We start from the raw sequence: 10359 nt of genomic DNA, 5'->3' as shown, positions 1-10359 counted from the left end.
TGAATTCCCCTGAATACCAACATGACTGGGTACCCAGAGAAAAACAATCTCTTTATCAAATTCCCGAAGTCGATGAATAAAATACAAAATTTGTAAAATAAGAGTGTTTTTCAGTTTGTGATTCTTAATTGCCAAAAGACAGCTCAAAGAGTCAGAACAAATAATAAACTGTGACAGATTAGATTCAGTAATCAATTTAAGTGCTAACAATATGGCTCGAGCTTCAGCTGTGAATATGGAAGCGCTCGATGGCAACCGCTCAGTTACAGTTCTGTCACCATGGACAGCAGTACATGCAAAGCTATCGCCATCTTTTGAGCCATCTGTATACACCGTCGAAAAATCCGGATTGATTGATTGATTGTTGTTGTTTATTGCCGTTTCGGCGACCAGGGCCATATCACGGCAAGAACATTTAATGCAAGGAAAATATTAAAATTAAGATCAAAGTCTCTTCATAAAATAATGAAATTAAAACAAGCAGCTATTTACATATAAAAAGGTACATAAAAGGTGAACCTAAGACATAAAATACATATAGAAACATAAATTCGATAAAACATTTAAAATATTGATTGATTGATTGATTGTTGTTGTTTATTGCCGTTTCGGCGACCAGGGCCATATCACGGCAAGAACATTTAATGCAAGGAAAATATTAAAAGCAAGATCAAAGTCTCTTCATAAAATAATGAAATTAAAACAAACAGCTATTTACATATAAAAAGGTACATAAAAGGTGAACCTAAGACATAAAATACATATAGAAACATAACTTCGATAAAACATTTAAAATATTGAAAAATCAAGGAAGGTATCCAATTTAGATTTTATTAAATAAACCGATGTCCCGCAAGAAATCGATAATGTTTTTAGATGAAACGGTCTTGAACAAATCAAACATATTGGCGCAGTCAAAATAATTTTGCCTGGTGTTGGCAAAATCCACACAATCCAGAAGAACATGTTTGATAGAGAAAGGGCAATCACATGGGATACACTCAGGTGGAGGCTCACCAATAAGCAAATGGCCATGTGTAAATCTAGAATGTCCAATGCGGCATCTAGTCATGACCACTTGCTCTTTGCGATTGCCCGACCCGGATTGATGAAAGCCTAGATCGGGTTTTATGGAATTGAGTTTGTTGTGTTCAAGACCGTCCCAACGGTCCTGCCACATCTTTAAAATATATTTCCTTAATAAAGGTTTAAAATCAGTGAATGGCAAACTAACGTCCTTTATTACTTCATTTAATGCCTTTTTGGCAACCCTGTCTACAACTGAATTCCCCTGAATACCAACATGACTGGGTACCCAGAGAAAAACAATCTCTTTATCAAATTCCCGAAGTCGATGAATAAAATACAAAATTTGTAAAATAAGAGTGTTTTTCAGTTTGTGATTCTTAATTGCCAAAAGACAGCTCAAAGAGTCAGAACAAATAATAAACTGTGACAGATAAGATTGAGTAATCAATTTAAGTGCTAACAATATGGCTCTAGCTTCAGCTGTGAATATGGAAGCGCTCGATGGCAACCGTTCAGTTACAGTTCTGTCACCATGGACAGCAGCACATACAACGCTATCGCCATCTTTTGAGCCATCTGTATACACCGTCGAAAAATCCGGATAATTTGCTTTAATTTCAGAAAATTTTTGTTGTAAAAATAAAGGATTGGTATCGGACTTTTTATATTCACGCAGATCAAAAATGAAAGAAGGATGTGGAAGCTCCCATGGAGGGCATTTCGAAGTAACAACAGGTGTCACTGCATTGGTCTCCAGATGAATTGCTTCCAAATGAGGTTTTATTCGAATTCCAAAAGGAGGGGTTTTGCTTTCATGTTTTCGATAAATGTCGACATAAATAGGATTAATGACACAGTCGTAGGCAGGGCTATCTGGGTAGGCCATAAGTTTACTTACATATTGAAGACCTAATTTCAAACGTCTGTCTCCAAGGGATGGTTCATTTGCCTCGGCATAAAGGCTCTCAATAGGAGAGGTTCTGAAGGCACCAAGGCAAAGTCGCAACCCCTGGTGGTGAACAACGTCTAAAATTTTAAGGTAAGATTTTTTGGCGGAACCATAAACAATAGATCCATAATCAAGTTTAGACCTAACCAAAGATCTATATAAATTTAATAAAATTGAGGTATCAGCACCTCAATCGGTACTGGACACCATTTTTAAAATATCTAGTGCCTTAAGACACCTAGATTTAAGTAATTTGATATGGGGAAGAAAAGAAAGTTTACTATCAAAAAGTAATCCAAGGAATTTTGTTTCTTCTACTATTTTGATTTTATTACCATAAAGAAAGAGATCTGGGTCCGGATGCAGCTTTCGCTTTCCACAAAAGTGCATACCAACAGTTTTAGATGTAGAAAACTTAAACCCATTCTCCAAAGCCCATTGCTCAATTCTTTTGAGGCAAAGTTGTAACTGCCTTTCAATATTACTCATATTTTGTCCCCTGTAGCAGATCAAAAAGTCGTCTACATACAAGGAACCGTCGATATTGTCCTTCAAAACTTGGGCTAAACTATTAATTTTAGTACTGAAGAGAGTGACAGAAAGAATACTTCCCTGAGGAACACCCATTTCCTGTTCCTTCTCCTCAGAAAAAGTCGAATTTACCCTCACATTAAAATGACGATCTGACAAAAAATTAGACAAGAACAGAGGAAGTCTTCCTTTCAACCCCATATCAAATATATCTTTTAAAATACCATATTTCCACGTCGTGTCATAGGCTTTTTCTAAATCGAAAAAGACCGACACAACATGTTCTTTTTTAGCAAATGCATTTCTGATGAGCGTTTCAAACCGGACTAAATGGTCAAGAGTACTTCTGCCTTGCCTAAAACCACACTGAATATTAGTGAGTAAGTTGTGCTTCTCAAGGAACCACACAAGGCGATCATTGACCATTCGTTCCACAGCCTTGCAGACGCAGCTTGTCAATGCGATCGGGCGATAATTTGAAGGATCCGTATGATCCTTTCCTGGTTTTGGAATAGGGACAACTGAAGCCGTTTTCCAGATGGACGGGACGTTACCAGAAGTCCATATCTCGTTCATTAACGCAAGAAGTATATGTAGAGATGGATCAGGAAGATGTTTCAAAAGTTGATAGTGAATATTATCTAGCCCACTAGCTGTATCGTGGGCTTTAGCCAGTGACGATTTTAGTTCCTCTATAGAAAATTGAGAGTTGTAGGATTCAGCATTATTTGACTTGAAGTTTAATTTTGTCTTTTCTGCAGATGATTTAATTTTTTGAAAATCCGGTTTGTAGTTAGTTGAGGATGAATGTTTAGCGAATGTTTCAGCTAGCTTATTGGCGATATCTTTTTCGGTGGTTAGAGTGGTATTACCAACTTTAAGGTGTTTCACTGAAGAATTCGATTTTTTTCCTTTTACTTTTCTAATAAAATTCCAAACTTTATTGAGGGGAGTGTGAGATTTAATACTAGAAACAAAATTTTTCCAAGAGGTTCGTCTGGCTTGTTTACATGTACGTCGAGCTTTTGCTCGAAATATTCGGAAGTTTGACAGATTTGCTGGTGTAGGATTTTTGTCAAACCGGCGATGGGCCTTGTTGCGTTCTTCGATCGCTTTGTCGCACTCATCAGTAAACCATGGTTTACTAGGCCTTTTTGGATTTGTCGAGGTTTTAGGTATTGTTTTATTAGCAATTGATGTCAGTCTTTCATTAAATAATAAAATGGGATCTTCAACATCCTTCATCGTTTCTAATCGTAATTCGTCAAATGAAGCCCAATCTGCTTTCTCAAGTTTAAAACGAGGTTGACGTTCCTCCGTTTTGGAGGATAAATGTTCCAAAATAATTGGAAAATTATCACTCCCGCACAAGTCATCATGAACTCGCCATGTAAACTCTGAAAGTACGAGAGGATCACAAATGCTTAAATCAATAGAAGAATACGATCCATTGCCTGAATGAAGGAACGTTGAAGATCCGTCATTAAATATGCACAAATCTTCTTGCTGAAGGAGCTCCTCAACTTTTTTTACCTTTATCATTCGTATGATTACTTCCCCATAAAGGATTATGAGCATTAAAGTCACCCAAAATAATAAATGGTTTGGGCAACTGCTTAACCACATCAACTAATTTATTTCTGCACAAAATTGAATTTGGGGGAATGTAAATGGAACAAACGGTTATGGTTTTATCAAGGGATAACCGAACGGCCACTGCTTGTAGATCGGTAGTTAAAGGAACTGAACTATGTATTACTCTGTCCCTAATAAAAATGGTAGATCCACCAGCAGCTCGTTCATTTGCCTCAGCAAATGTACTATACATTGTATATCCTTTTACGGAAATTTGATCCGTTTCTTTTAAATGAGTCTCCTGGAGACATAATGCAACTGGTAAAATAGACTGAACAAGAAGAGTTAATTCCAAAATATTAGCCTTTAAACCTCGACAATTCCATTGAAGTAATTTGGCCATTTTTATGGGTGACGAATGGGGGATATTTTCTCTGACTTGGATCCGCGACCACGACTCGATGACCTTCTAGTACGAGTGCCACCATTAAGGTCAATTCGAATTGCTCCTTGTATTTTTTCATGGCAACAGGATCTGTTTGGTCAATCTGATCAAGGTCGGGACCCAGCCAGTTTTCACCTGGACAAAGTCCATGATCTGTTGTTTCCATGTCAGATTCGGAATCCGAGTCCGACACCACAGGCGACACAATCTGTCGCCTAGACTTGGATTTCTCCAAGTCCTCCACACGGAAATTCCCCAGCTTTTTTGGGGGTTGGACATTCTTCTGTTGAGATTTGGAAGACGATGACTGTTGTGATGATGGAGATGATTTTGAAGATGATCCGGAATTTTGGGATGACTGAGTCTGGGAACAATGGTGAGATTTCTTAGCTCTGGCCTTTTTAATTTCCTCAAAACATTTTTTGGATGGTTTCATTATTTTGGTGGATACCTCAGTGGGCAGTTTGGCAAGACCATTGATATCCTCTTTCCAACTCATGATCGTCTGCACCTCAACAGTCGAGGACAGACAAGCACGCTTTGCAACACTAGCATAAGATGTTTTGCCAGATGCAAGAAAATTGTTGGAAAGGGACCACTTCTGGCGAGCTTCACTATATGAAATTTTGTTTTCAGTTTTTATCTTTAAAATATCTTTTTCTTTCTTATAAAGAGGGCAATCTTTAGATGATGACATGTGAGCTTCCTCACAGTTTCTGCATTTCAGATCTTTTCTGCAGTCGATTCCCTCGTGTCCTTCTTCAGAGCATCGGAAACAAAACAGTTTTCCTCTACACTGGCCCTTTCCATGCCCAAACTTCTGGCATTTAAAACACCGAAGTGGGTTAGGAATATACAGACTGACAGCTGTCCTGTATGGACCAATGTAGACATGAGATGGCACTGAAGTGGAACTAAATGTTAACAGGATTGTTCTCATTGGTGTGGTTGCATCTGCACGTCGAGAAGTAAATCTTTTCACTGACTTAACGCCTTGTGATTTCACTTCCTCACAGATCTCTTCATCAGTCAAGGCGTCGAGGTCTCGACCCCGGTATTTAAGGACACCCTGTGACTGATTTAGTGACTTGTGTGCAGATGAAACCACATCAAGGTCACCAATCCTGGTTAATTTTAACAAATTTGATGATTGGCCAGGTCTGAGGCATTCAATTAAAATTCCTGATCTTATTTTCTTTGTATCTTTAACATCACCAGCTACACCCTTGATAGTTTTCTGTATTAAAAAAGGAGAAAGTTCATTAACATTTTTGTCTTTATCTTTTGCAGAAATTACAATAAATCTTGGCCAGTTTTTATCACTTTCATCGGAAGAATTGCAGACATCACTTTTTCGTTATTTTTTAATAAGAAACATTGGACTCCCCGTTGTTTTTTGTCGCCATGTTAAGTTTTAGTAAGTTTCATCGTCTCTGTTCCCCACCCGCCACCGAGTGCCAACACGGGCGATGCTAGGACTCTACGGATTTCCAGCAGATAGCATCAGGGATTCCAGAGACGACATACTCGAACAGAGCGTATCTATCAATGGCGCATAGACAGCGTACTACTCGATTGACCCATGAGCCACCGCCTTCTTCATTTGCCATTTGTAAGCTTTTGAAAATCTTAGAAACATTGGATTTAACAAAATGCCATCAGTAAAGCAGGTGGACAAATGAAGGGCATGGCGTGACCAGCCGATTGATCGAACCGGGTCCATCCGATCTCCCGTTTAGATGACCTAAGAGCCGAGTGGCATATACAGCCGTATCCTCGATCATCCAGCCATCGATGACACGGGGGTTACGTCACGACTGGAGTCTAGATACGACCTTCATCCACTAGGACCTCCTCGCCCACCAATAACTCACGGGTTGCAACTCACGGCAAACAAGTAGGTGAACCCACTTTTTATTTTAAACACCGGGCCCACGGTCGATGTTCGGATCGCTTTAGTCTGGCCTCTAACCTTTGACCTTTCCAGCATGGGTAACCCTACCAGGAGAAAAAACTCCAGCTGGCATAGCTCTTAGGATCACTGAGGCACGCAAGCCCCCCTACCACGACAAGGATAGCGATCCACAGGGGGGCAAGAACATTGAATGAAATGGAAATATTAAAAGCGATCAAAGTCTCTTCATAAAAAAAGAAATTAAAACAAGCAGCTATTTACATATAAAAAGGTATATAAAAGGTGAACCTAAGACATAAAATACTTATAGAAACATAAATTCGATAAAACATTTAAAGTATTGAAAAACTAAGGAAGGTATCCAATTTAGATTTTATTAAATAAACCGATGTCCCGCAAGAAATCGATAATGTTTTTAGATGAAACGGTCTTGAACAAATCAAACATATTGGCGCAGTCAAAATAATTTTGCCTGGTGTTGGCAAAATCCACACAATCTAGAAGAACATGTTTGATAGAGAAAGGGCAATCACATGGGATACACTCAGGTGGAGGATCACCAATAAGCAAATGGCCATGTGTAAATCTAGAATGTCCAATGCGGCATCTAGTCATGACCACTAGCTCATTGCGATTGCCCGACCCGGATTGATGAACGCCTAGATCGGGTTTTATGGAATTGAGTTTGTTGTGTTCAAGACCGTCCCATCGGTCCTGCCACATCTTTAAAATATATTTCCTTATTAAAGGTTTAAAATCGGTGTATGGCAAACTAACGTCCTTTATTATTTCATTTAATGCCTTTTTTGCAACCCTGTCTACAACTGAATTCCCCTGAATACCAACATGACTGGGTACCCAGAGAAAAACAATCTCTTTTTCAAATTCCCGAAGTCGATGAATAAAATACAAAATTTGTAAAATAAGAGTGTTTTTCAGTTTGTGATTCTTAATTGCCGAAAGACAGCTCAAAGAGTCAGAACAAATAATAAACTGTGACAGATTAGATTGAGTAATCAATTTAAGTGCTAACAATATGGCTCGAGATTCAGCTGTGAATATGGAAGCGCTCGATGGCAACCGTTCACTTACAGTTCTGTCACCATGGACAGCAGCACATGCAACGCTATCGCCATCTTTTGAGCCATCTGTATACACCGTCGAAAAATCCGGATAATTTGCTTTAATTTCAGAAAAATTTTGTTGTAAAAATAAAGGATTGGTATCGGACTTTTTATATTCACGCAGATCAAAAATGAAAGAAGGATGTGGAAGCTCCCATGGAGGACATTTAGAAGTAACAGTTTGGCAAGACCATTGATATCCTCTTTCCAACTCATGATCGTCTGCACCTCAACAGTCGAGGACAGACAAGCACGATTTGCAACACTAGCATAAGATGTTTTGCCAGATGCAAGAAAATTGTTGGAAAGGGACCACTTCTGGCGAGCTTCACTATATGAAATTTTGTTTTCAGTTTTTATCTTTAAAATATCTTTTTCTTTCTTATAAAGAGGGCAATCTTTAGATGATGACATGTGAGCTTCCTCACAGTTTCTGCATTTCAGATCTTTTCTGCAGTCGATTCCCTCGTGTTCTTCTTCAGAGCATCGGAAACAACAGTTTTCCTCTACACTGGCCCTTTCCATGCCCAAACTTCTGGCATTTAAAACACCGAAGTGGGTTAGGAATATACAGACTGACAGCTGTCCTGTATGGACCAATGTAGACATGAGATGGCACTGAAGTGGAACTAAATGTTAACAGGATTGTTCTCATTGGTGTGGTTGCATCTGCACGTCGAGAAGTAAATCTTTTCACTGACTTAACGCCTTGTGATTTCACTTCCTCACAGATCTCTTCATCAGTCAAGGCGTCGAGGTCTCGACCCCGGTATTTAAGGACACCCTGTGACTGATTTAGTGACTTGTGTGCAGATGAAACCACATCAAGGTCACCAATCCTGGTTAATTTTAACAAATTTGATGATTGGCCAGGTCTGAGGCATTCAATTAAAATTCCTGATCTTATTTTCTTTGTATCTTTAACATCACCAGCTACACCCTTGATAGTTTTCTGTATTAAAAAAGGAGAAAGGTCATTAACATTTTTGTCTTTATCTTTTGCAGAAATTACAATAAATCTTGGCCAGTTTTTATCACTTTCGTCAGAAGAATTGCAGACATCACTTTTTCGTTTTTTTTGAATAAGAAACATTGGACTCCCCGTTGTTTTTTGTCGCCATGTTAAGTTTTAGTAAGTTTCATCGTCTCTGTTCCCCGCCCGCCACCGAGTGCCAACACGGGCGATGCTAGGACTCTACGGATTTCCAGCAGATAGCATCAGGGATTCCAGAGACGACATACTCGAACAGAGCGTATCTATCAATGGCGCATAGACAGCGTACTACTCGATTGACCCATGAGCCACCGCCTTCTTCATTTACCATTTGTAAGCTTTTGAAAATCTTAGAAACATTGGATTTAACAAAATGCCATCAGTAAAGCAGGTGGACAAATGAAGGGCATGGCGTGACCAGCCGATTGATCGAACCGGGTCCATCCGATCTCCCGTTTAGATGACCTAAGAGCCGAGTGGCATATACAGCCGTATCCTCGATCATCCAGCCATCGATGACACGGGGGTTACGTCACGACTGGAGTCTAGATACGACCTTCATCCACTAGGACCTCCTCGCCCACCAATAACTCACGGGTTGCAACTCACGGCAAACAAGTAGGTGAACCCACTTTTTATTTTAAACACCGGGCCCACGGTTGATGTTAGGATCGCTTTAGTCTGGCCTCTAACCTTTGACCTTTCCAGCATGGGTAACCCTACCAGAAGAAAAAAACTCCAGCTGGCATAGCTCTTAGGATCACTGAGGCACGCAAGCCCCCCTACCACGACAAGGATAGCGATCCACAGGGGGGGGGGGGAAATTAGAAAGTCTCTCTGAAAACCCTCTTTTTATCAGAATATAATTGCATCAAAGCCCCTATGATGTTTACTTCTATTTTCCATACTCAGTTAAAATCCTGACTCAAAAACATCATACATCTTTGTTACTCTGAAATAGACGGTACATCAAGATCCCGATGTGTATTTAGTATTTGCTAGAAATTCCTTATACTTTAAATAAAAAAGATTCAAAAACATCCAAATCCAAATATACCGAAGAAAAGATGTTTCCAAAGTGCTGGATTTTTTTTTGGTCGACAAACTATTTGTCAGTGTTGCAGGCGTGTTTTGTAACAAACGGTAGGTATTCCAATCGGGATAAAATTATGCTCCCCTACTTGCTGACCTATTCCTTCACTCTATGAGGTTGACTCTTTAGCTGATACGATCCAAAGGAAGTAACATCTTTTAGCCAGATCCTCCGATCTCAGTTTCTGCTGTATAGATGAAGTATTATCGTTAAAAATGTTAGATTTGGGGATTTATACATCGTATATGCCCGAAACGAACTTGAGATAAAGATACTACAGACACTGTGAATTTATATATATTGACCTGAACTTAGAGATCGACGGAAAAAGAAACTATTTACCAAAACATATGACAAAGGCGATGACATTTGATTCCACATTGTCAAGTAGCCTCTTATCTGTGGGAACATAGAGAACTAGCGTATGGATTAATATTAAAGCTTATCGTTACTACGCAGACTTTCTGTAATTCTGCTTCTGGATGAGGATTATCTTGCTCGGTGTATCCTTCTGCTTCATGAAAAAAGTTTTCCTTTTCTCCTTTGTCTTTCCCGGACTTGTTTTTAAGAAGCAATTTAGCGGGTGTGCCTAGAAAAAGCAGAGGATGCTTACCCTACCGGTACACCTGGTCCATGTTTCCAATTTTTAATAGATTCCGAGTTGTGTTTTGGTGATTGTACGTCTTATTATCGTTATTTTATAT

The 10359-nt window shown here is 39.2% G+C and overlaps 1 pseudogene across 1 annotated transcript in view; it reads right to left on the bottom strand.

The window, feature by feature from the left end:
• LOC148597451 (uncharacterized) overlaps window positions 1–10359 on the bottom strand; it is a 33229-nt pseudogene that overhangs the window by 10155 nt on the left and 12715 nt on the right. The window lies entirely within an intron of this gene.

This window comes from Perna viridis, chromosome 15, assembly GCF_037379345.1.
Source record: "Perna viridis isolate PV_CMFRI_1.1 ecotype Kerala chromosome 15, ASM3737934v1, whole genome shotgun sequence".
Taxonomy (NCBI): domain Eukaryota; kingdom Metazoa; phylum Mollusca; class Bivalvia; order Mytilida; family Mytilidae; genus Perna; species Perna viridis.
This window is presented reverse-complemented; position numbering and strand designations above follow the sequence as displayed.